This window comes from Tympanuchus pallidicinctus, unplaced genomic scaffold, assembly GCF_026119805.1.
Source record: "Tympanuchus pallidicinctus isolate F22 unplaced genomic scaffold, pur_lepc_1.0 scaffold19, whole genome shotgun sequence".
NCBI classification, from domain to species: domain Eukaryota; kingdom Metazoa; phylum Chordata; class Aves; order Galliformes; family Phasianidae; genus Tympanuchus; species Tympanuchus pallidicinctus.
The window spans coordinates 7,089,764-7,114,524 of NW_026294710.1; the positions used below are offsets into that span (position 1 = coordinate 7,089,764).

Below are 24,761 nucleotides of genomic sequence, written 5' to 3' on the forward strand. Positions count from 1 at the left end.
TGTGGTTTACACAGGTGCAAGGTGATGTAAATTGTAATCAGAAGAGAATGGTTTATTTTTTAATTTTATTTTCATGTTCTCCTTGCACAACCACATTAAGTAAAGAACACGTGATCTCCTTATATGTGGTTAGTAGTTTTTTGTGACAGTGGAGCACAGGATTTGTATGCAGATCAGCAGTTGTACACAGTGAGCAGATGTCCCTCTGTACACAGTCCAAATAGAATTAATTTTTATATAGGATATACAAACATGATGGAAGCAAAGGAAAAAAAAGGATTTCTTTTTGCTACTTATGTTCCTTTGAGGTCAATATATCACTTTAGATAATATTAAAAATAAACTGCAAATAATAACATTGAAGGGAATTCTAAGTAAAAACTTCACTTTCTCTATATGTGTTTAAAAAATGTGTGCTTAAAAAACCAAATACCTAGTTATCATTATATGCACTATAGATTTTAGAAACAAAGAATGCTTTGCTAACATCTATGGATTTAAAAAAATGTATTAATAACCAACCTCCCTTTTTTAAAAAAAAATTTAACATCAAATGCAATTCAAATCCTTTGGCATTTAATGTTTACAGAAACAAAAACACTTCATTCTTATAATACTGTTTCAGAGCTATGTAATTTGGAATACACATTTTCTTTAGAAATCTGAATCTGAGGATGAAACAAAATCTTTCAGGAGTCATAACTAGTGCACTGGAGCAAGTGTGTATTGTATAGAAAATACCCGAAAGTATTTTCGTATTCCTAATATCTGCCTAAACTATAGGTTTTATCAGAGCATCACAGATAAATTAGAATGTCATCTGTTGGGGTGGGGAGAGTTTCAGTGAAATAAATTATACTATATATTATTACCATCTATCATAGCATCGTACCAAAACATATAAGGTAATTCCCATCATAAAGGAGTGCACCAGTTTTGTTTTAAACATTCATGTTAATGCAGTGTTACTCATCTACAGGCACTGAAACTGTCAACACTTTTGGCACCTGATAAGTAAATTAAACTAAATTCCAGAATCACAGCATGACTTAGATTTTCAGGGATTTTATCTCAATCAACACCCTCTCAAAGCGAGACCAATTCTGATGTCTACTCCAGCCTCTGAGAGAGACACTTTTCCCATATCCTATCAATTCTAGAACTCTCTGTGGATGGCAATGACACTCTAAGCAGCCCACTCCATTTTGGTTCTCTCATAGCAGAGTTTTTCCTCTATCTATATCTAAGGTTAATTTCTTGACATTGGTCTCAGCCTGTCCTTTCTTTGATCCCTGCCTGCCCTTATACTGTGTTCCAGTGAGGTGAATTTGCCTCTGTCTCTACAATTCCCACCCATATAGTAAAGAAGAAATTTAGGAAAAAAAATCTTCTCTGAAAGAGAGGTGAAGCATTGGAACAGGTTGTCCAGGGAGATGATGGAGTCATCATCCCTGGAAGTTCTCAAGAAAAGTGTAGATGTGGCACTGAGGGACATAGTTCAGTGGGCATGGTGGGGATGTACTGACAGTTCGACTAGATGATCTTAGTGGCCTTTTCCAAATTTCATGAGTCTATGATTTTATGATTGCTCCTAAGGCTGCAGCTTTATTTCCCTTTGTCTTTTCCATTTTTTTTACTTCCGTTTGCTATTCTTAAGCAGGCATAGAGCATGGCAGGAAGAGACAGCAAAATTGGTTGATTTAGACACAAAAAGATGGCTATAATGGTATAAAACTTTCCAAGATTCATCTTTAAATAGAAAATCTGTGAATAAATTTTGGTTTCAATAAACTTTCGTACCACATGAAACTGTCTCAGCACATCCGTGATATAAGCAATGATACATATTTGACTTTGTAATTGAGAGCTGTGATTTATAGTGAAAGTATGCGTGGGTAGTTTATGAATGAGCACCTCACTGACAATCTGACCAACTTTGTGCAAGGGAAGTGAACTAAGGAATATAATATCATATGTTTAGCTTGTGTCAGTGGAGGCAATCCTCACCAACTTCAGAGAAGCCTTCCTTGTTTACACCAGCTAGGAGCTAGCCTTGTGCATATGATCTGCAGCTGAATAAATGCAGATGTTAGCATTATACAAAGCTTACAGAGTTTCAGGTTACTTTTGTTAATCAAGGCATCTAGCCCACAAATTTGGATTTGGCAGCATTGAACCGCGCTGCTGTTTGAGAAGAGACATAGGTTTGGAAGTGAATGTGGCATTTCTGAGCCTTTGGAAGAAACAAATGCTTATGTATCCAGAGTAAAAAATAAAAGATTAAAAAAAAAAATAAAATATTGCAAAGCAGAGAAAATAAGGAATTGAAAAGAAGAAGAAGAAGAAATTTGGAATCTGAAACAGTGAGCAAAATATGATAGGATAATGTACATAGTACAACTTCACACCTTGCCCACCTGCCTTTTTCAAAACACGCACAAATAAATTCCCCACCTACAGTACAGGCATCTTAAGGATGCACTGGTTTGCCAAAGCTGAGATTTCTTCAGGTTTATTAAGTGTATTTATACACATCAAAGAAAATATGAGGCTTCCTGCAAGTACTCTCTAATGACAGATGCCTGAGACAAAATCCTATTTTGTGTTGAGGAGATCCAGCAGGGTCCCTGAAGTCCGGGGGAGGGCTCACATAATAAAGTGCTACCCAGCAAGAAAAGTGTTGCAAGAACTAAACCTTTAGTTACTTAATAGCACTGGTAAGATTTTAGAGCCCATAAGGCTTGCTAATTAGGCATGAAGGAAATAGTTGTCATGATAATGTATTTTAATTCATTAGGCGAATATACAATGTATTTAACTTGGCTGAATTTTTCAGCAGTGTTTGCAAACAAATCTTCTGGGATAAACTGAAAATTCATGATACTGCTGACAACGATCTAACCAAATACATTTTGATGCTAACTAAAACAAAAATAGCTGTAGCTAGCTCTGTTCTTTAACATCCACCAATGGTTTGACATTTCTGTGCAAAGGAAAGGTGAGCACTTGGCACCAAAGGTAGACAGTGTGCCTTGACTGTGTGTCAGCTGGAATCGCTGATGGATCTGTATCCCAGAGCTTGTAACTTCAGCAAAAAATAGGTAAAGTTGCAGCCTGTAACTTCACCATCACATATATGCTGATCAGTGTAGTATCATTGCTAGAAGACTGTATGACTCATTCTCTGCTGTTGGTTTTTTTGTTTTTTTTTTTTTTTCCTCTGCATTATTTGCTGCTTCTCCTGTTTATTTATCAGGAATATATAGATATGTAATCAATCATAAAGCTCATAAAGAGTCAAAATCCAGTTTTGTTTCAATGAATTGTGGGATTGAAGTACTCACTTTATATCTACCTATAGTGATTAAATAAAGGTATGTTTAGAGAAAACCTAAGGCCTATGTCCTGCAGGCAGCTGGAGTCACTGAGTCACTTAGCAGAGTGAATCCTTTGAGACTTTAATTTTATGAATGGTGCACTGAGCTAGTTATTATTTTGCAATGCAAGAAACCTTGCAACTTTGCCACTAACATTTTAACCAGGAGGAAAACAATCTGTTTTAAATGGTCAACACTTTTTATTCCACACTGTCATGTGTTTCTCTTCCCACTTTCTCCTCCATTTCCTTTATGGTTTGCTGAAGCATTTGCACACTGGAATGGATTTGCTGGGTTGGCTAGATTTACTAATGAAGATAAAGACAACCAGATCTGCAAAGCATTTTATGGTTTCTCCCTCTATTTTCCCGCTAATGGGAGTTTACTTCCAGCCTGAGTTACAGAGTTACAGACAGATCTGAATGCCAAGCAGAGACATGCTGTATTCATTTCTGTTTTTAAATAACTGCACTGTGTCTTTGACTTGATTGCCTTGACTGTAGCTTCCTGTGCTGGCAGCCAGCACACCACACAATTGCTGTCCCTCTCTTTGATCTTCTTCTCATACTACACCTTATTCTGGCTTTCCATCTAAAGCCAGCTATCCCAGCTATCCCACCTGCCTTCCTTGCTCTTTCTTACAGTACTTTAAAAGCGAGTACCCACAGTTTAAATATTGGATTTTAAAACAAACAAAACAAGCCAAAACAAACAAACAAACAAACAAAAACCAACAAACCTATCAGTTATTCTTTACAGCTACTTTTTTTTTTTTTTTTTTTCCTCTTTCTTTCTTTCTTTTTTTAACAGTCCTGTGAGCCTTTTCCTTCTTCATCTGTATGTTGCCTCTTCACATTTAATATTCTTGGGACTATATTCTCTGTCCATGAATAAAAATCTTTATGCTGCATATTATAATTGTTACACAACTATTTGGGAAAGCAGAAAATGTGCTGCTGATTTTCCTTTAAGCTGACAGGTATTCAGCCTGGGTTCCTTTAAAACCAAAGTGAATCAATAGCATCTAATGAGGAGCGATAACTTTGCATACATTATGCATGAGAACAGGAATCACTGCCAAAAGCTCCTGTTGGGGCTTTGGAGGAATGATATCAAGAGGAACTAAAAGCAAGGTGGTGAAATATTCAGATATCCAGTTCAGATATTATCTTCATTCTCTTACAGCAAGAACAAGCACTGAGCATGCATTTACCCTTTCTCCTCAATTCTGATTCATATAAAGAAAGAATAAAACCAGTGTCTATGGCAAGCAGCATAAAATTACACTCCCATTGTCTAAAAAAGTATGTGAGCACCATATGGAAGGTGCTGCCACTGTGGCTGCTGTTTGGTGCAACGTCATGTTGGATTCAGGTATTATGTTTCAGTGGTGAATGAGATAGTTTTTGGAATAAATACTTTTTTTTTTTTTTTTTAACAAAGAAACTGTAATGTGCAGTGCATACAGAGCCATTCACTTAACCAGAGTGGATCTGCAACACCCAGAAAATTAGTCATAGAAAAACATCCTGTGCCTGTACCTCCTTAATCATAGACTCATTAAGGTTGGAAAAGACCACAAAGATCGTCTAGTGCAGCTGTCAGTACATCCCCACCATGCCACTAACCATGTCCCTCAGCGCCACATCTACTCTTTTCTTGAGAACTTCCAGGGATGGTGACTCCACCATCTCCCTGGACAGCCTATGAAAACACCTCACCAGACTTTTGAGAAATAAAACTTAGAAGGTATATGAAAAAAATCTGCAAAAGAGTTAATCCTGTAGAGAGTGTAGATAGGGATCTATTCATGTTTTTTTATTTTTCAGAACAAGAGAGACACATCAGCTGACCCCCTTTACTATCTTCCAGTAGTAGAGAGTGTCAAAACAAACAAAAAGTGATGATTATTCGTGTAAAAGGTTTTATGACTTCGGAGTTCTTTGCCAAAGGTTGTTGTGTTTGCAAACTATTTATATGGGTTTACAGACAGATTGGATGAGCTCTTAGAAAATAAATCTGGAAGTCACTGGAGGCAGACAGATTATTATGTGTGAAATATCATATCGTACCTGCTTTTTCTGATCATCTTTTTCCTTATATGTCCAAATGTGGACATTTTGGAAACATTACCGGGCTATACTATTTACAAGTAACTAACTACTGAACTAGATTTTAATATTCTTCTTCTTATTATTAATATGATGAAAACTACCACTAAAGATTTCTTAGATTTGCTTACTTTCAAGCAATGCTGAAAGTATTCAAAGAATGCAGCTTTTCAAGTTGTCTAGAGAAGTTAGAGAAAAAGAAGAGGTGCAAATTAGGGATAAAATTTTGTGTTTAAAAATGTCTAATCCGAGAGTTTTCCACATGGAAAGTTTGTAAGGGGATTCTTTTCCTTATTTTTCATTCTGTTGCTTTAAAAGGATCAGATTAATACAGAAGTGTAGTGTAATGTGCCTGGGGATTTTGACTCACACAGCAAGCAGACATATTGGAGCTCTGAAAATGAAGAATAATAAGTAAGTCTTCTTCAAAGTTTATAATTAAAATGATCTTACTCTCCTCTGGTAGTTTGATGATGATCCTCAAAGCTAGATGAGACATAAAGATGATCGCCTGCCATTATTAAATACCCCGTAATTTATTTTAAGTCTGATCTTGAGAAGTGAAAAGGCTCCTCTAACATCTGGAGACTTGCAAAATTGCAGGTCTTAGCACTTATCCTAATTGCTGATTAGCAAGAACAGAGATGTTAGCCCTATGGTCCTTGGCAAATTCCAACTAAATGAAAGTACTGTTTATAGTGGTGCCTACATTTTCCTCTGGTTTTACACGGATACACTATTTTTCAAGTCTCCTCCCAGAAAAGTAATGTACTGACTAAGTCAGAATGATTCATGCTTCATACTCCTTATGTGGATTCATTCCAATAAAACAGAAATCCCGGGAATGTCTGCAGTACTGCAGAACTCAGCTATAGTATGTAATACACTAGTTTTGTATAATAGAACATTACATTTTTTTTTTTCTCATTTGTCTAATATACAGGCAAATAAACAGACTCCACTGAGTCATAGCCATGACAATAAATACTGGTTATTTTGAGCATGGAAGAACAAAGTTTTATTATAGAGCTCATAAAATGCTTCATGAGTTTTAGGGAGCAAATACTGGAAAGAAGAGTACTTATGAAGGAGGAAGGATCCTCACAGGAAAAATGAATATCACTTACTGAGCTTCCAACAATTCAAAGAGAAAAGAAATTAAATTTCATATTTTTCCTTTGAGGACAGGCAGATTTTTTTTCTGCTGATAAAAGGCTGTACAAAATTTGCAGATGAGGGGATATATCTCACATACTGGCAGCTCTGAGCATCTTGACTGTAGATATTGCAGTCAGCAAGCTGAATAGGACGATGTCAGTTTACCCCTGCTGAGGTCTGGGTATGATTTTTGGAGCCTCTGTAATCTGTCTGGAACATGGACACAGCCATATATATCACATGACATCTGAATAACTTAAAAAATTCTTCTAGATAAAATTTTGTTCTGATACTGTAAAATATTAGGAGACGGATGGAATTCTTAAAAAACTGCTTTTGTTTAGAAGGCATTCCCCGAATCCCTTGGCTATTGTAATAAGATCTAAGGTCTAAAATCTCTCAGCAAGCCCAGATATGGGCCTCATAGTTGCATCAAGACGATGGAATGGATGTGGCTTTTTGCTGGTGCAGGAGCAGAGGGCTTGTCCTGCACAGGCCATGAGAGCAGCTCTTTCTCCATCCCCCCGGTCTGACTCAGCACTTGTTTCCATGGCAGTCCAGGCTCAGATGCCAGGAATGCTGGGGTGTGAACAAAAAGGAGAGGTTTTACATTACCCTGTTACTCCACTGCTGTGACTAACACTTGCATTACTCAATTCCGTGAGCTGGCAGCCAGCATCGATATAGATTTGGACTTTCAAGCTTGAGTTGTTTTTGTTAACAATGACAGTTGTTAATAAAACCAGGCAGCTCTAAGGACAAAAAAGAGAGAAAGAAAAGATTATGATTCTGTGTAGTCAATCTGGCAGACAGGCAAAAGATTTCAAGGTGCTTCTTCATGGGAATTCTCCCAAATGTCCAGCAAAAGGCTGTGGATTGCCTAACTCCCATTCCTGCTTGGCTGTAGTGCTTGGATCGCTGTGACATATTGCAATGAAACCTTGAAGCAAAAAGGTTATTGATAGTTCTTGAGATTTATTAACCCCCACTGAATCCCTTTCTATGCCAGACATCAATTAGTAATTCCTGTGGAACCAGTTTGGGTAACCTGTTCTTATCTCCTTTTGATAGCGAATAAAAGTTTTCCTTTCCGTACTGTGCTTCTGCTTCATTTGATGTTTGTGAATGTAGTTTGATTGCACTAGGCTGATACGAGCAAACTATGTATGTAATACTTGACATTATTTTGTCGGCATTAGATTTTCATGTACTTACATCTTTGACATTTTTATGGCAATTTCAGTATTGACAAAGAACAGTAACTTATATTTCCCCTGTGATATTTTTTGTTGTTATTATTATCAAATAAGATATGTATATTTTTTATATTTATCTAAGTTGGCATTTCATGGACATTATCCTCAGTGACATTGGGCAGATGTGTATGAAGATGTACCATGAAGGTAACTGGTTGTATGAATGTGAGAAAGAGAGGATGGTAAGGATAATAGAGATAGAAAAATATTCCTGCAAAATATTTCTGAATGTTCATCATGGAAATGCAATGAGAATTCAGAGCACAGACCTAGTGGACAAGAGAGAGAAAAATAGCTGAGAAATTTGATTTGGCAAAATTGGAGACCTTCAGAAGTTAAAATAAAATTGATCCATTAAGTAAAAATTAAGTAAAAACAAAAGTAGTTACAAAACATAAGAGGAGCATTGGTATTTGCTCAGATTCAGAGAGTACTGATTGCTGTGTCTGCAGTGAATTCTTAATTGTTTTCTCCTTGTGCTTTTGATGGCACATTTATTTGTAGTCAGTGACACAGTTTCCAAGATATAGGAATGAGATCTTTTAACTATCTTAATTTGGAGAACTGTTATTTGTACAAAAGTTGTTGGACTTCTCTTCCCTTCTTTCCTACCACAATAATTGCTTTTGTTTAAAAGCTAAACATAAACCCAGAAACTCACACGCCAGACAAAACGTAAATGATTCCATGACCCTGTTAACCCTCTTAAGCTGACGTTTTTTATTATCAGTTCCGCTTTTGCTTAAGGGAACTTGCAGGGTTTTTTTTTGCTCTTCTACAAATAGTTGTTACATCTTGGTAGTAGTTCCAGGTCTAATAAAGAGGAAGCCTGATGCTGTGATATGAATCACTGAACTTATGATGCAAGTACTGTCTTTTTGTTTGTGCTGGGAATTTTGGAGGATAAGTGAATGAGCACAACGTCAAACTCGTAACCAGTAAACACATGATGATACTGGCTGTGGCACAGATAGGAAAGACCACTGACACCTACGCTGAAACTTTCCACAGATAATGCAAAATGGAAAAACATCATGCTGTTCTGCTCTGTTAGTATATTCTGCTCTGTTAGTATATAGGATCACAGTCGGTTTCTGTTATTGCATCAAGCTGTCATATCAGCTAAGTTTAATGAATTAGAAGATTTCTTTTTTATAATTATTGATGTTATTTTTGAGTGCTTTGATACTTAGGTGTATCTGTTTGGGATTTTATCTGCTTTTCAGGATAAAAAATGCAGATTGCTACAAAAATAATGCTTCTATGGAAATGCCAACAGATACAAAGAGTGCAATAACATTATTTGATAGAGGAAAAACTCAGCTACAAAACAGTATTTTTCAACATAGTCACCACCATTACCTGTATAGTTCCACTGGTTTCCCTTTCTGCAGTCACCAGGAACTTTGCCTGACAGCCGTGACTTTTTAAATACTATGGAAAGTGTCTTGGCAACCACATCAGCCAGCTCCTTTAGGACATGGATGTATTTCATCAGGTCCCTTGTACAAACTGAATCTCATGAGATGGTCTTGGAATTACTCTGCTCTTTGAGTGGAAGTGACTTTGCTCTCCTAACCCCTGCCTAGAGGTTTTGGGATGTCCGTTTCCCATATGAGGAAAGGCTGAATTACCTGGATCTGTTCAGCCTGCAGAAAAGAAGACTGAGGAGGGGGATCTGATTAATGTTTATAAATATCTAAAGGGAGATGGGAAGGAAATGGATGAGGCCAGGCTCTTCTTGGTGGTGTGTAGCAACAGGACAAGGACTAATGGCCTGAAATTAGAATATAAGAAGTAACATACAAACATATGGAAGAACTTCTTTACGGTAAGAGTGACAGAGCACTGGAACAGGTTGTCCAAAGAGGCTGTGTAGTCTCCTTCCATGGAAATATTCAAGACTCATCTGGACATCTACCTTTGTGATCTATTGTAGGGTACCTGCTTTATCAGGGGGGTTGGACTCAGTGATCTCTTGAGGTCCCTTCCAACGCTTATCATGCTTTGAATCTGTGACATGAGAGACATGAGAAGCCTGACTGCCAGTGAAAACTGAGGCAAAAAACTTATTAAATACCTCAGCCTTCTCCATGTCTGTTGTTGCCGTATCTCCCTTCTCATTTATCAGAGGGGGTACGCTCTTCCTGGCTGTCTCTTCTGACTAATGTACTATGGAATCCCTTTCTTGTTTTTTTTTTTTTTTTTTTCTTCACATCTCTCACCAAGTTCTGTTCCATACATGCCTTGGCTTTCCTAATCTGATCTTTACATATCCATATGGCACTCCTGTTTTCTTCCCAGGCCACCCATCCCTGCTCCCACTGCCTGTACATGTCCTTCTTTATCCTGCAGTTCAACCAGCAGGTCCTTGCTCAGCCACGCCAATTTCCTCCTTCCGGATTCTGGAGTTCCCCACAACTGAAGGTCTGGGCAGCTCTGTTGCTCCACAGGAGATCTGTCTGAGCGCACGTGTCAGCCCGGTGAGGCTGTGGCCTCTCTGTCTGGGTTTCTGCCTCAGCCCCTCAGGACTGCTGTACCTTCCTCTTCCCAGACGAGAAGTAAGCAGCCCACCTTGCACTCTCCCTACTGGATCTGCCACACAAAATGCTGCACCATGCTCTGGTCACTGTGCTCGCTAAGTGCTGCCCTATGTATACTTGGGGGTGTCACATTGCTGCTCCCAAACACACCCCACTGCATCAGCTGGTCTCCTGAGGATGGTCTGCTTCTGGCAGCTTTGGGTGGCTGTCTCCTCACCCCGGGATCTTCTTCATATCATAATCACCATTGCACACTGTGATTTATTTCTGCATATCTCTGCCAAAAACATAGCATAAACCTGGCCTTTGGACCTTACTACTGTAAATTATTTAATCTCATTATACTTATAAACACTTGCGTATAAGGAAGCCTGGAATTTTGAAGGGGGTGGGAGTTCATCTTTATTTCTTCCGCTGCTTGGGGGCCAGCTGGTCATTGGTTGGGGAGTGATGCTTGTGCATCACCTGCTATATACATTCATATGTATATATATAAATAATCATAGCTATTTTTCTTTTCGTTTTCTCTATCTTAGCAAATAGTTTTATTTCAACCCACGAGTTCTACTTTTTTTTTTTTCTTCTTGATTCTCTCCCCCATTCCGTTAGGAAGGGGGGGAGCAAGGGAACGACTGTGTGCTGCTCAGCCACCTGCTGGATTAAACCACAACACACAGAAAGGAAGTCCAAAAATTAGCCTCCTTAACCTCATCAAGCAGTAGGGAGAAGAACTCACTGAGAAGTACTTGGACATTTTTCAGAGAATCAAGTCAAGAACTGTTCTATCATTGCAGAGTGCTGCCTCAGATCATCCACATCTGGTGATCATGCATTCCACAGGGATTCCACAATTGGGTTTTCCTGCCTCCCTCCCATGTACTCCCTTCGCCTATCCTGTATATCTTTCTCTGAGCAGACTGACAAAGAGAAAGAACTTACTTTTAGAGAGGTATGGACTTCTGGTGTCTCATACCCCTGTAGGTGTGCACAGAGGCCCTCTGAATGCTTCTGCTTCCCAGAACCCATCCGAGGGTTTCTCTTCTTGTGAAAGTATACAGTGCTTTTTTTTTAAATTTTTAATTTTTAATTTTTTTATTTTATTTTGGAGGGGGGGAGGGAACTAGAGAAATTTATGTAGCTGTACTAATTGTTCTAATCAATACTGATCATTAATTTTTGCTATGCTGAACTCATATTTTCACTGAAATTCAAAATCTGATGTTCTCCCTCAGCTTCTTGCTGATAAGTACCAGAAAAGATGTATCTGCCTCCCAACATCTTCAAAAGTGAGCTCAGTACCTCAATGGATTAAGCTATTAGCCAAGCTCTTTTTCTTTGTGCATAATTATTCTTATTATAAAGAATAAGAATAATAGAAACAGCACTGAGATATCTGTAATTTATATTGCATATTGGCAGAAATTGAGAACTCTTGAAACTGAACATGAAAACATAAAGTTAGTGTCTTTCCTTTTTGATGTGATAGTTTTGTAAACTTCATTCCTAGCTGGCTTTTTTTTTCTATCAGCAATGTAAATATTCTCCAGCACTCTTCTGTTCTCAATGTTTGCATCAGTGTGATTTGTCAATGATACGTTTGTTTTCTTGAGGATTAAAACTAAGTACATATTGACCTAATTTTGAAGAAAAGCACCAATCAAAGCCTCTGAATGTTAACATGCAGAATTGTTAGAATCTATTACAAGATGTAGATAATGTAGAAGTGCAGAAATATCCAAGTCAAAAATACATGACAGGAAATAAATTAATTTCTCTCTACCCAGGTTATAAAGACAATATTTCAGTAGAGTAGCTAAAGCTAAATCATTCCAGATTTACTGAGTGTCTTGCAGTGGTGCAGTCTTTCATTTCTGTTTTTTTAGAAAACTTAGGCCAAGTCAGCGATCTGGAGCTTATTATAATTATGTGTATCATAGATACAATAAAAAATGGCTGACTGAAATCTTAACCCAAAACAAGAAGCAAAACCTATCTTGATCATCACAGGCATAACAAGAAATAACAGGCCACTCTTTGTGTAACTTGGGTCCTTCAAAATGACTTTTAGATTTATTGTTACCATTTCATACATGCTAGTTGTTTATTTTTTTCTTAAGAAATTGCTTCTAAAAACAGTCACTATTCTGACAAATTTTTCAGGTATGCTCTGTGCCTGTAATGGATATTTTATCTTTTTTTTCTTCAGTATTGACAAAAAAGAGATGATAAAGCATTTTAAATTCCTCTAATTTTTCTTAATTTTACCCTATTACTGATAATTCCCAGGGCTGAAGAATTATGTTTTTTTTTTATTTTTACTTTTAAGTGTTTCTTTAATATTCTTTAATATTTGCTGATCTCTCTGGATAATGAATTATGCCCAGTAGTGGATGGAATCCAATTTTGCTAGGAATTATTAGTGATACATCTTAAAATATTGCCTAAAAGTATGGAAAGAATATTTGTAAATTGTTATAATTTCAAATCCCTTCAACTGGATGAAAAAATAAGTACCTAATTCTTTAACATGTAGTTGCACATCTTTTAGGCAGAACAGATTTTCATCTTACCTCTGTTATTTAGAGTAGACCATAAACAATTTTGTATTAAGCCAATCTACCCTTGAAAACAGGTGCTTTCTATGGTCACCTGCAGGTGATTTCTGACTCAGTCAGCCCTATCATTTCCACACATTTCTTGAGTGCTGAACTTACAGAAAAAAAAGTGAGGTAGTTTCTATGGACAACACAACTTCTTTGTATTTTATTTCAGGTGATGTTTGTCTGTTTCTTGTGACTTTAGAAATTAGAATGGACCAATTTAAATGCAGCACATAAATATAAATCTAATTTGTGTTACTGAGAAATTATAAATATACATGCTGGAGAAATTATCCCCCCCCCCTTTTTTTTCCTCCAAATACAACTTTTCTCCAAAATACTTATTTTGGTGTTCTAAAATAATTAAGTTAAGGCAATAGGCAGCAAATAACATTGTGTGTATTTTAATAAATTTGCCTTAAATATGACTTTGCTTGTATTTCTGTTGGTAATAGATACAACACTTTATCTGTAAGCTTAGCTTATATTGTCTGGAAAATTTAAAGCAAGTAAGTTGAAATTCTTCTAAGATGTTACGTAAAAGTTATGTGTGGCACTTAGGAGCATGATTTAGTGGGCATGGTGGTGATGAGTTAATGGTTGCACTAGATGAGGTCTTTTCCAACCTTAATAATTCTATGTTACTATTAAAATCCAATTATTATAAATTCTGCTATTACTAGGAATAAAAATGAATTCACAAAGATGAGACACACAAAGCTAAACTGTTAGCAGATTTTCCTTCCTACCTGAAAGAAAGAAAATTGTAGTGTTATGTGGGAGAAAGATGGAGCCAAATACATATGCACATTGCCTTACTTTCTTTTCTGCCAAGTATTTCTCCTTCCTACAGCTGGATGATCTCATGCAGGCTCAAAGGCTAACATAGGAATCATACCCTGAAGGATTAACTGTAACATTTAGCAATAGCTCTGTGCTAGGGGAAGTGTAGCTCCATGCCTCTCTGAAAGGCAAACTCCTTGCACAACTCTGTGTACTGTGTCATCAAATCAGACAATTCTCCCCCTCCCCTCAAATATTCAGTTCCCTTTCCATTTTTAGGCAGGAAGTGGGGTGAGCTTCTGGCCTGAGCCACTCCCTTTCTCTTTTAGGATGTGCAGCTGTGCTTTTGCTTTTATGAACACGTGCAGATAGACTTGAACTTATTTTGTCTGTACTCCAGGGTATGTGGATGTGAGCCAGCTCCAATCTGTCAGTGAGCTGGTTATGTTAGCTTAGAGTTATACCAAACCTGCTGAGCTCTGCTGAGACTCTGCTGTTATCACTAAAGTACAATGACACGCTAATGTATCTTCAGAGCTTAGAAATTAGACCAGGGTTGGGTCTGGTCAGGGCAAAATCTTCATAATATGTGTATAAATTTACTTCCAGTCTTTGTCTATATCTTCATCTCACAATGGAAAAATAATAATAATAAAAAAAAAAACAATGGAAATAAGGCTATGTCTCCTATGCATACTTTCCCTTTTATTTAAATTTCTAGCATCAGGGGATAAAGATAGCTCTGGAATGGCAATAAGAGAAAATAAGGACCATTTGTGATCATTTAATTAGCCTTTAATTTATTGTAGAATGCAGTATGCATGTTTAATCAGGATCCTTTGGATTATTCCATCCGGTCTGATGCCCCATCCCTGGAGGCATTCAAGACCAGGCTGAATGTGGCTTGGAGCAGCCTGGTCAAGTGGTTAGTGACCCTGCCACAGCAGAGGGGTTGAAACTAGATGATCATTGTGGTCCTTTTCAACCCAAGTCATTCTATGATTCTAATGAGAATGTATCTCATGGACATAAGGGGGGAAATATACAAAAAAAATGCAGGTTACAAATGGACAAAATTAAGATTTGAATGGAATATTTGGATAATAGTTTTGTCATAAGTGTCAGATTATGTTATTTAATTATACAGAGTTTTACAAGAAGAATTACTGGCTAAGCAAACTGAAAGTAGTCAGACTGAAACTGGGCAAGAAAAAAGTACTCAGAAGTTTACTTCCTAGTAATACAAAATATTTCTGCAAAACTTGATAATTTCTATGTAATGAAATCTGAAGTACTAACTAAAAGAGTGTACTACTAAAGAGAAATATCTAAATAAAATAATTTTATTATACAGAGCAGAGTGTCTTGACTGAACTTAATGACCAGGCTCTGAAGTTTGAGTTTAGGAGTCTACATGTGAGTTAGGCATCTAAGTTCTATGCATTCACTGTTCACTCAGTGTTGTCAGTGAAGTCTAGAGGAAGATTCATAAGACTGTGTATGAGTATGCACATTATAGGGAGTTAAATCACTTCCTAAACTTTACAGATCATGTTGCCAGAACCTCCACAATCTCCATAATGACAGATTAGATATTTAGTGCAGATGTCAACAGCTGCACTGATGGGTGTCTACACTGTGGTATCTGATGCTGGAATTAAGCCTCCAACAACCAAGATTAATTAATGTCAGACAAAAGTATACTGTTAGAACAGTGAACTAATTGTACTGTAATAATAGCACCTAGGAGTGTCAGATAACAGTCTGCTGACACTTTGTTCAAAGACGTGAGATAATATTATATATATATATATGTACAAGATTCTTGAAGTCTTGAAGCAGTTCTATGTAGTAAAATATTAGAAGAAAAAATAGCAACAAAAACAAACAACAGCAAACAAAAAATACCCTAAGAAAAGAGGTCTTCTGCACGTATCATCTTAGAGAAATTTAAACAAATGAACTATCTTAATTCAAAGTACCAGCCAAAAACAAAGTAGTTCCTCCAAATTATGATTTAGGATAGTGAAATTAGGCAAGTCTGTAAGGCTGGCACTTAATTTTCTTCATTCTGAAGAGAGCATGTTCCAAGGATACATGAAGATAACAGATGAAATTGCACCAGAACATCCTTTATGTTAAATAGTCTTCCCATACAATCCCAACAAGTCCTATGTGTTTCCAGAAGCATAACTTTAAGGTCATTTCACGCTTTTCACTGAAGAAACCACACGTGTTGTAATTATGAGAGAACAGGAGCCTCTCCAGTGTTGCATAGTTCCACCAGTGTGCTTTAGAGAAAAGTACTAGCATATTCACAAGTTGTTCTTCATCAGGTAGCTTGAGGAATCAGAGACCACACCGCCTGGCAGAAGATTTGGCACAATAAATACAGCAGTAATGTATTTAAGACTGAGTTACAAAAATACATCTCATTCAGGTTATTCTGATTACCTGTATTTAGAAAGGAAACAACTTCAAAGGACTGAATCCCTGAAATCTCATTTGCCCCAGACAAGAAGTGATGTGCTATGAAATACAGGTCCCAAGAGAAGCTTTGGATATCAAACATCATAGAGGTAGCACATTTCAACAATTGAATTTCAAACAAAAGCTGGTAACAGCATGTAACACACATTTGTGGATCTGTAAATACTTTACTACTTGAAAAATGTAATGACATTAGTCTCAAAGCTCTTCAGGCCCCAAATTTACTGTTTTCTTCTGGGAAAAGTCAAGGCCAGGTTTCAAAGTAGAGTGATGGAGTCACTGTTTTGCATGCTTTCTCTGTTATAGCCTGGATACATTCAGCCATTCACCAACAACTCCCAGGTACTTCCAATCCTACAGAAATTTGAACAACGGTTCTCAGACTTTCAGAGAAAATCTCTTATTCTTTATTATGTTGGCTTTCTCAAACTGGTTCTTCTTCTGCCTCTTATGTTCCAGCTGTTTTAGTTTGAATAAAATGCAAAGCCAAGGAGAATTGTTTGTTGGCTTAAACATTTCTACACTCCCTTAGAATGGCTTGTCTTTCTAAATATTTCAAATTTGTACAAGATAAAATGTGTCAGGAGAAGACATTAATAACACTGAATGACAGAATGCTTATGATTCAACAGTTGTGGCACTTTCCTGGAAGGTAGTAAATGTAGCTCAGCACTCAAAGAAAAAAAAATTAATCTGAGTCACTCTCACACATGTAATGGAGATCCAAGTGAAATATTTATTTTAACCCAAACTTTTTCCTCGCTCTCCCATTTAAACACACAAAGGTAATGCTATTTTGGATTGAATTGTAAGGAAAGGAGAGGATTGGCTTCTCAGTTGACAAACAAACAAACAAACAAAAAAAAAAAAACACAAAAAAAAAAACCCCCACCCCGAAACAACAAGAAAAACCCTACAAATTAAAGAACAAAAAACAAGCAAGTGATTGCATGAAACATCTGAAGTTGTGGAGATTACTGAAAGAAGATGGAAATGTAAAAAGCGGTCAGTTTAGAATTAACCCCACCTAAAAACTAGAATGATTAATTCTGATACTTGCTTACAGTCTAGTGCAACTTTTCTTTATTTAGTTAGTTACTGGTATTAAATTGGCAAGTTATTGATCAGTGAGAATAGTTTGAAATTTCACCCAGGAGAGCTATGTGTGACATCCTCACCTCCCTAATGTCATTGAAAACATATCTCTATTTTCCCCATTTATAACAGAATATTCAAAATGAAGCTGCTTTGAATGTAGAACTTGGCTGAAAATTGTTTATACACACTTGCTGAGCCACATATAGAGAATTCAAAAATGTCATTAAGTTAGTGGGCTCAGTCTTGTTGCAGCATCACAGAGTTTAACATGCAATAGTGTCTGAAGAAAACACAAAGATAACCTGAATGAAATTTATCTTAACAGCTGTTCTTCCCTAATCTACACCTGAATTAGTGACTTTATATCTGTTCATAATCTTTGAAGAAAAATAGGAAACAATTAATCACCTCATAAATAAAAAGCTAATTTAAGCCAGATGACTTGCCTCCTACCTGTTTAGTTCTATTGACTACATGGAAAGGGTAACTAGATCAGATGCAGAAAAACATCATATACCTGCAAAGATATATGGGATGAATGTTACTGTCCTTGACCTTGTCCTCATGTCCCAGATAGCTAAAGGTTTTAGCACTCTATTGCTTGCAGCTGAGCAAAAAGTACCTCAGGCATCTCTTTCTTCAGTCTGTTTTGCCACTACTTGTCTTGAGGATTTTTCAGAGGTCAAAATAGGCAAAATTATACAGACAGACTTTTATAATATTTCACTGGTTTGTTTCAGAAATGGAAAAGGAAGAGCAGTTAGTAAATGGATTCTTATTTTTTGCAGGTTCTTCTCCATTTCTAATGAGCTGGAGTGCATAATAAGAATGTTGTTTTAACATGGTGTAGAGGAACAGTGACAAACCTCTCTGTAAGTGTTATTACAAACTCCAAGGCTTCAAACCTTCCTCAGTTTTAATAAATAGGAGACTGCAAGAAAGTCAACAAAACACTGAAATGCAAAAGATTTATTTTTTATTGCAATTTTCTTCCTTACAAGAAGAAAAAATAATGTTTTATTGTATTTAGTGTAGTCCTTTCCAATCTGATTTCAGAAAAAGAATCACAAAGATAGCTTTTAGTGCTTTATAAGAACTCTACAGGCCTTTTGTGTCTGCAAAAGCCTCTTAGAAATTTCCCAAGAGAAGACTTGTCATGCAGTTTCCAAGACTTAGAAATAACAATACTCTAACTTCTGGCTAGCAATGGAAAGTAGATGAAAATCAAAATCAGGAATGATAATTTTTCTTTTTTTTCAAAATGTAGTTTTGGTTTAGAATTGCCAAGTAATAAGTCAGCTGTCATTTAAAATTACTAAATTTCCATTACTCCATTTATACTGTTGAATTTCCAGCAACTTCTTTTACTTTAACTTCTCTGAAGACAATTATTGTCTTTCAGATTTCTAAATAATAGCAGGTAGGCTCCCTCGCATCAATAGTTCCCATGAAATTCACATTCAAGTCCTGATTTGAATCCAGACTTGAGGAGATCTCACATTACAAGAGCCTGAAATACTTCATTAGTTGTATTTCCTCAGTTATGATTCCTTCGTTCATTTTCAGCTGGAACAATAGCATCATGATAAATTTTGCAAAATGATATTTTGCAGTATCTCTATTATTGAGATCTGATCAGGAACCCTTGCTGGCGGAATGGTATCTCAAAGGTGCAATTTAGACTTCAGGGATTCCCTCAGAACAAAAAGTAGAGACTGTAGCTGTAAAATCGTCTCTTGAAAAACATGATGCATGATGAACAGTATCCTAGAACTACTTGGTATAATGAATCCAAACTGGGCTGTTTCTCATAGTAGAGTTTGAAATCATTAATATAAAATATTTTTTTTTTCCTGGGGCTTCCTAAACCTCAGAAGCAATTAATTAGGAGTTCCATTCGTGGCCTTTTATCTTCACAACCTTCTGGACTATTCAGGGGAGCAGAATTGTACCCTGAAGTCTCTGTTCCAGATTTTCAGTTTCTTTTCTGTCAGCATAATTACAGGAAATTTTACTCAAAAAGTTCAATTAGCAAAACCTGAGTTTCCTTTTTCTCTCAAATGTAAGAATTTAGTTGAAAGGATATAGTAAATTTACTAATATAAATAAAGAACATAGATAATGATTGTCAATTTATATTCAAATCAAAACTTTGGATATAAATCCAGACTGAATCTAAACTCTATTTAAAAGAAAACAACTGTATCTTGATTCCAAATTCTTTGTTTTTGCCTTCCAAAAAAACTGATGAAATACCTATGAAAATATGCTACAGAAGAGGATTCATGCTGAGCTGGATATAAAAGCAGTTGAGAAACCTACTGGCTCAGTGACAGACAGAAGATCCCCCCCAAATTCTGTCTAAGCAACCTCAGTTTGAGACAGATGTGGGATTTCCAGATTTCAAAATCTGTACATATGCACAAGTGGATGACAGAATTAAGAAGGTGAAGAGGAGTAAAAAAAAAGAATCATTTTACAGTGCACATTCTTTTTCAGTGATCCATACAGTACTGCAGAAGCTGCCTATGCACTTGGCAGTGGAGGAGACTAACACAAATTCTGTTTTATAGGGGAGGAAACATTTATTTTGATAAAATAAATAAATGCTTGTTCCAAATAATCAAGAGCAAGGATGCACAGCAATTAATATTTGGTATAGCGCAGAAGGAGTAACAGGGTTCTCACCTGTGTCTGTGTGGTATAGAAAGCCTACTTGAAACTCTGCCCAATCATTATCTCAGTCTGGGGACCTCATCTCTGGATTAGAATTGAAGGGATCAGTGATCTCAAGATTGTATGGGATTTTACAGAAAACAGCAGCTTTTATCCAGCTCCCCATACCGCAGTTCCACATTAACATTGGCTTCTGACGGATTTTAATTCACATCCACAGCAGATCATTGTCTATTTGAGGAACAGATCTAGTATACCAGTGCAAACTACAAATCTCATATTTTTCACCTATACAAAAAAGTGTGAAAATAACACAATGATGGGCTCTGTTTGAGATAGAAGACAGAGAGGTGAAACATGTCCCACCGTCTTGGAGTTGTAAAAGTCCATTGGGTAGAAAGGTGGATTTGTTCACACAGTAAAATGTAAGCAAGATTTTCTACAGCCTCATTCTAATGGTGTTAGAGAAGTGGACATGCATACTATGTCTTTAGTAATAGAACGGAAAAATGAAGGTATGGTGATATTGTTGAAATTGTTTTGGACCTTGGGGTATTTGAATTCAAAATTTCATATGAGTTACTGGATTTTCTGTGTCTGATTCATGCTGCATAACTAAACAGAGGTTCATATGTCAGAGTATAGAAAAAAATATTAAACAATGTAAAGGTGAAGTAAAATAAGTACTAAAATTGAAATTATTTCTTTTTGTATAATTTTGCTCAGAAAAATTTATTCTATCTCCAGCCTATGATTTTACTTGTTTGTCAAATCTTCAGTGGCATTCTAAATTGAAGCTACATGTGTATTTATTAGCAGATACGTTTGTACATAATATATGCTAAAGGAAGAAAGACAGTGTACTCTAACCTTTGTTTTCTCATTTGTAGAAAACATTTTCCTGATCTTGTATGTTGTTTTATACATCAGGGTGGCACTTTTTATATTTAAAAATATATATATTTGTGCATATGCATACATATCTGTACATATTTTTATATATGTGTGTGTGAATGTATACATGGACATATGTAGACATACTTTTTATATAAGTATGCACAAACACATGTGTAAGCCATGTTTTGCTATTCTTTTACATTTCCATAATGAGAAATCTACTTTACAGTATGTGAAGCTACTATATTTAGGGAAAACAAACTGCTGTGACTAAGAGAATTAGTTATCTGTCATTGTATCTATCTGTCTATCTATCTGTCTATCAATAAGTCTATTTCTGTACTGTTTGAATTTATATGGAGTAAGTGCGGGCAAAGTGCTGTCACTGAAGATCTAACTGATGAAAACCAATTGGCACATTTATTTTGCAGTACTAGTGCTTAATTAAATGGGAAAGAAGAGCAATAACAGTGTAAATTTAGTATTAATAGTGGCTTTTTAAAATATTGGTAATAAGGTGCCTTATTTTCTGGGTAACCTAGATGAATGTAGTAGTTTTCAACACTTCTTGTTTGTACAGATTCACAGAACTCTTCGAAATGGAAGGCAATTGGAAATAACCTGTGCAATTCCACGCTCAGGGGAGGGCCAATGTTGATCAGGTTGCTCGTGTTCTGTTTCATTAGGGATGGAAATTTCACATCCTCTGTGAGTAAGTTTTTAATCTCTTCACAACTCCAAAGGTCTTACTTTAAGCACAAATGAAATTTCTTGTATTCCCATCTGCAGAATTTACCAGGGGAGCAAGGATTTCAATTGTGTCAAAGAAACACATTACCTTACTAGAAAAACAGCAAATGCTCAACTTATTTTAAGAAAATTATTTATTGTGAAACAAGATCTTTATTCTCAATGTTTGTTTTTTAAACAATGACAATGGGAGAATGCAGCATACATTCAAGAAAGATAATTAGATTTTTTAATGATTTGTCCTGAGGCTGTTCTAACTTAATATTTCCATTAGCAATATTGGCATTAGATAAAAGATGTATTTAAAGAAATCTGATGACAAATTTGGTAGATGCCATCACAAAGAAATGTCATGATATCCAAAAAGAACAAAATAGTTTATGGTTTGGTGTGATGGTAATGAGATGAGATGTAATAATGTGACATCTAAATTAGAAATTTATAAATTAGATAAGAACAATTATGCTACAGAGAATAATTCATTGTAAACGGCTAAGAAAGATTGGGTCCTGTACATTAAAGTCAATCACAGCATGACTATGCATTACCAATAGCCTGAAACAATGAAAAATTCAAATGTGATCCCAACATATATCTGATCAAGTATCTGAAGCAGAAGGAGGGAAGCTTTAAAGCAATATGATCACAGCTTCTGAGACCTAATCTGCAGTCTGTGTGAAAAAGCAAAAGCAATTGCCTATATTCAGAAACAACTGAAGAAAGAGCAGCTAAGATAACTGACAGAATGGAAATCTCATTTTATGAGGAGAATAAAAGAACCTGGTTTTTGTGCCATTTAAAAGTGAAAATGGATGTGAATGGACATGTTTTACTAAGCAAATTTGATTACTAAAAGTAACTAAAAGTTATTAAATACGAGGACAACCTTGACACAAAAATAAATTACTGCAAACTGTAGATGAATTCAAATAACACATCAAGCAAAATGTCTCTGTACAATTAAAAGGATACTTTGGAATATCTAGTTCTTTAAAAAAATAAGATTATAAATGCTGGACAAAACTATTAAGGAGACCATGTGTTATGGTTACAAGTAGAAACAGTAGACTCAACATGCTGCCTTTGGTCTGCTCTCAAAGCTGATGTGTAACTGTTGTTTGTGCTGTAATTGCTGGGGGGAGGCGTGTTTTGTAAATCTCTGCCTGTTGGACCTCTACCTGTAAAAGCTTCACAAAGAATGGACAGTTTCAAGTTTCTTGAACTTTTGTCTTCTTCAGGCTGAACTGCAAGTGTGTTAATCCAGTTAGATTAAAAATAGAAGAATAAATCAATGTGAGGGGATCTGTTAAATAATACTTTTTGCGGCAGATTTGTTTTTGTATACATCAAAATAAACTTCCACTTTAAAATAAGCTAACAAATTTCATACAGTTTTTCAAAGTTTATCTGTCATTTTATATATTTCATAAATGGATCCATCCACTTTATTAATAACTTGTTACAGTTCAGCAGCTAAACTATCTTAGGAAATACATCCCAAGGTAATGAAAGGTAAGGAAGTACATCCTTCTGAGTTGAAGTAGTTGGTGCTTGAACTTCATAGTGCTAAACTGCCATTTCTGAATTCATATGTCTCTAGTGTTTGCCAAGATGTATTAAAACCAGAACACATTGCTAGCGTTCTTGTGTTTTGGCTTCAGTAAAATGATATTTTTTTTATTTCAAGTATTATAACTATACAGTTTGGACTAGTTCCAGTGCTGTTTTTCAGCACCATGAATCATCCAATAATTAACTTTCCAGAGCCAAGACATTCATTATTTAATTGTTTTTCTCCACCTGAGAAGTCACAGAACAAAAGGTTTTAGTGGCTTGTGTTCGTGTTTATTCAAATCTCTTTCATCAGAAAGTTGAGCTGCAAATCTTGTGAGAACAGGCTCTCTCAAGAGCTTTCCAAGAGTGTTCCTCAATCCAGCTTGGAAATGATTCAAAAAATAGCTTTATTTTTTGTTATTTCACAACTTGCAGTTCTCTTCCTGTGTCAGAACTTAATATTGCAGACCAAAGGTGGAAATGATAAAAGTTCAGAGACCTCTATAGAGGTGAAATTCCTATTTTAGGCAGCTGAGGTTTATTGTTGAGCTAAGGGCAGTAGTTTTAATGTTACGTTAGATGGAAAACTATTTGAGAGTCCAATGACTCTGTTCAGAGTTTGCTGAATGACACTGTGCAGCTATACATATATATATCTTCTTTGAAATGGAACAAAATCATACTTTCTAAAAAAATCTATATTTATTCGTCAGCAGACTACACACAAGCCGAATATTTGAAAGGTCATTATTGTTATTGTCACTATTGTAAACATTATTATTGCAGCTTTGACTGGAAGTTTTAGGAATGGTCAAGTAAACTTAATTACTGATAAAATTTGATCCTAATGCATATTTAATTTTACTAGATTGTTTTAAAATTACCCATCAGTGGTAATGTGTTTAAGCATGTGTTTTCCTAAATATACATTTCTTAATTCTAAAATTATTCTAAATTGTTCATTTCTTTATTACTGATTAATTTGTGTGATACATTTGCAACAATTAATAATTAAACTGCAATTTGTATCAGAATCATAATTGCTTACATGATGCTTCATTCGCTTGCAATTTTCCAATTGCATACTTATAAAATGAAATGAGTGTTTATTAAGAGAAAGCGTTCCCTCCCAAGGAGTTTGAAAAATAGCTCAAACTATATCTGACCAAGCCGCTACTGTTTGACTACTAGCTTTATAACTGATACAATGGTTTACAAGTACGGTACCTGACATTAATTTTACTAGATTTTTAATAATTACATCATGTTAACTTGGTACGAGTAACTATTTTATTAAATATATGCAGCTTTACAAACCTAGAAGCCTTCCCACATGAAGCAGTGTGAAAACAACAATTCATATTGTCTATCTTCCATTTATGCCTGGGCAAAGGTCTCAGGTCATATATGTTTCAATGACACCATTTACTACAAGTCACTAAGACATAAACAAATTGGGCAAATGAAA

The 24,761-nt window shown here is 35.9% G+C and overlaps 1 long non-coding RNA gene across 3 annotated transcripts in view; it reads left to right on the forward strand.

The window, feature by feature from the left end:
- LOC128079589 (uncharacterized) overlaps positions 1-24,761 on the forward strand; it is a 64,670-nt gene that overhangs the window by 10,634 nt on the left and 29,275 nt on the right. The window contains exons 1-2 of one of the 3 annotated variants that reach the window (XR_008206222.1): positions 17,976-18,288; positions 21,570-21,697. This is a non-coding gene — a long non-coding RNA (uncharacterized LOC128079589). Of the gene's footprint in view, positions 1-17,975; positions 18,289-21,319; positions 21,698-24,761 lie in introns of those variants that run through there. The other 2 variants (XR_008206223.1, XR_008206221.1) reach the window with 2 other exon arrangements.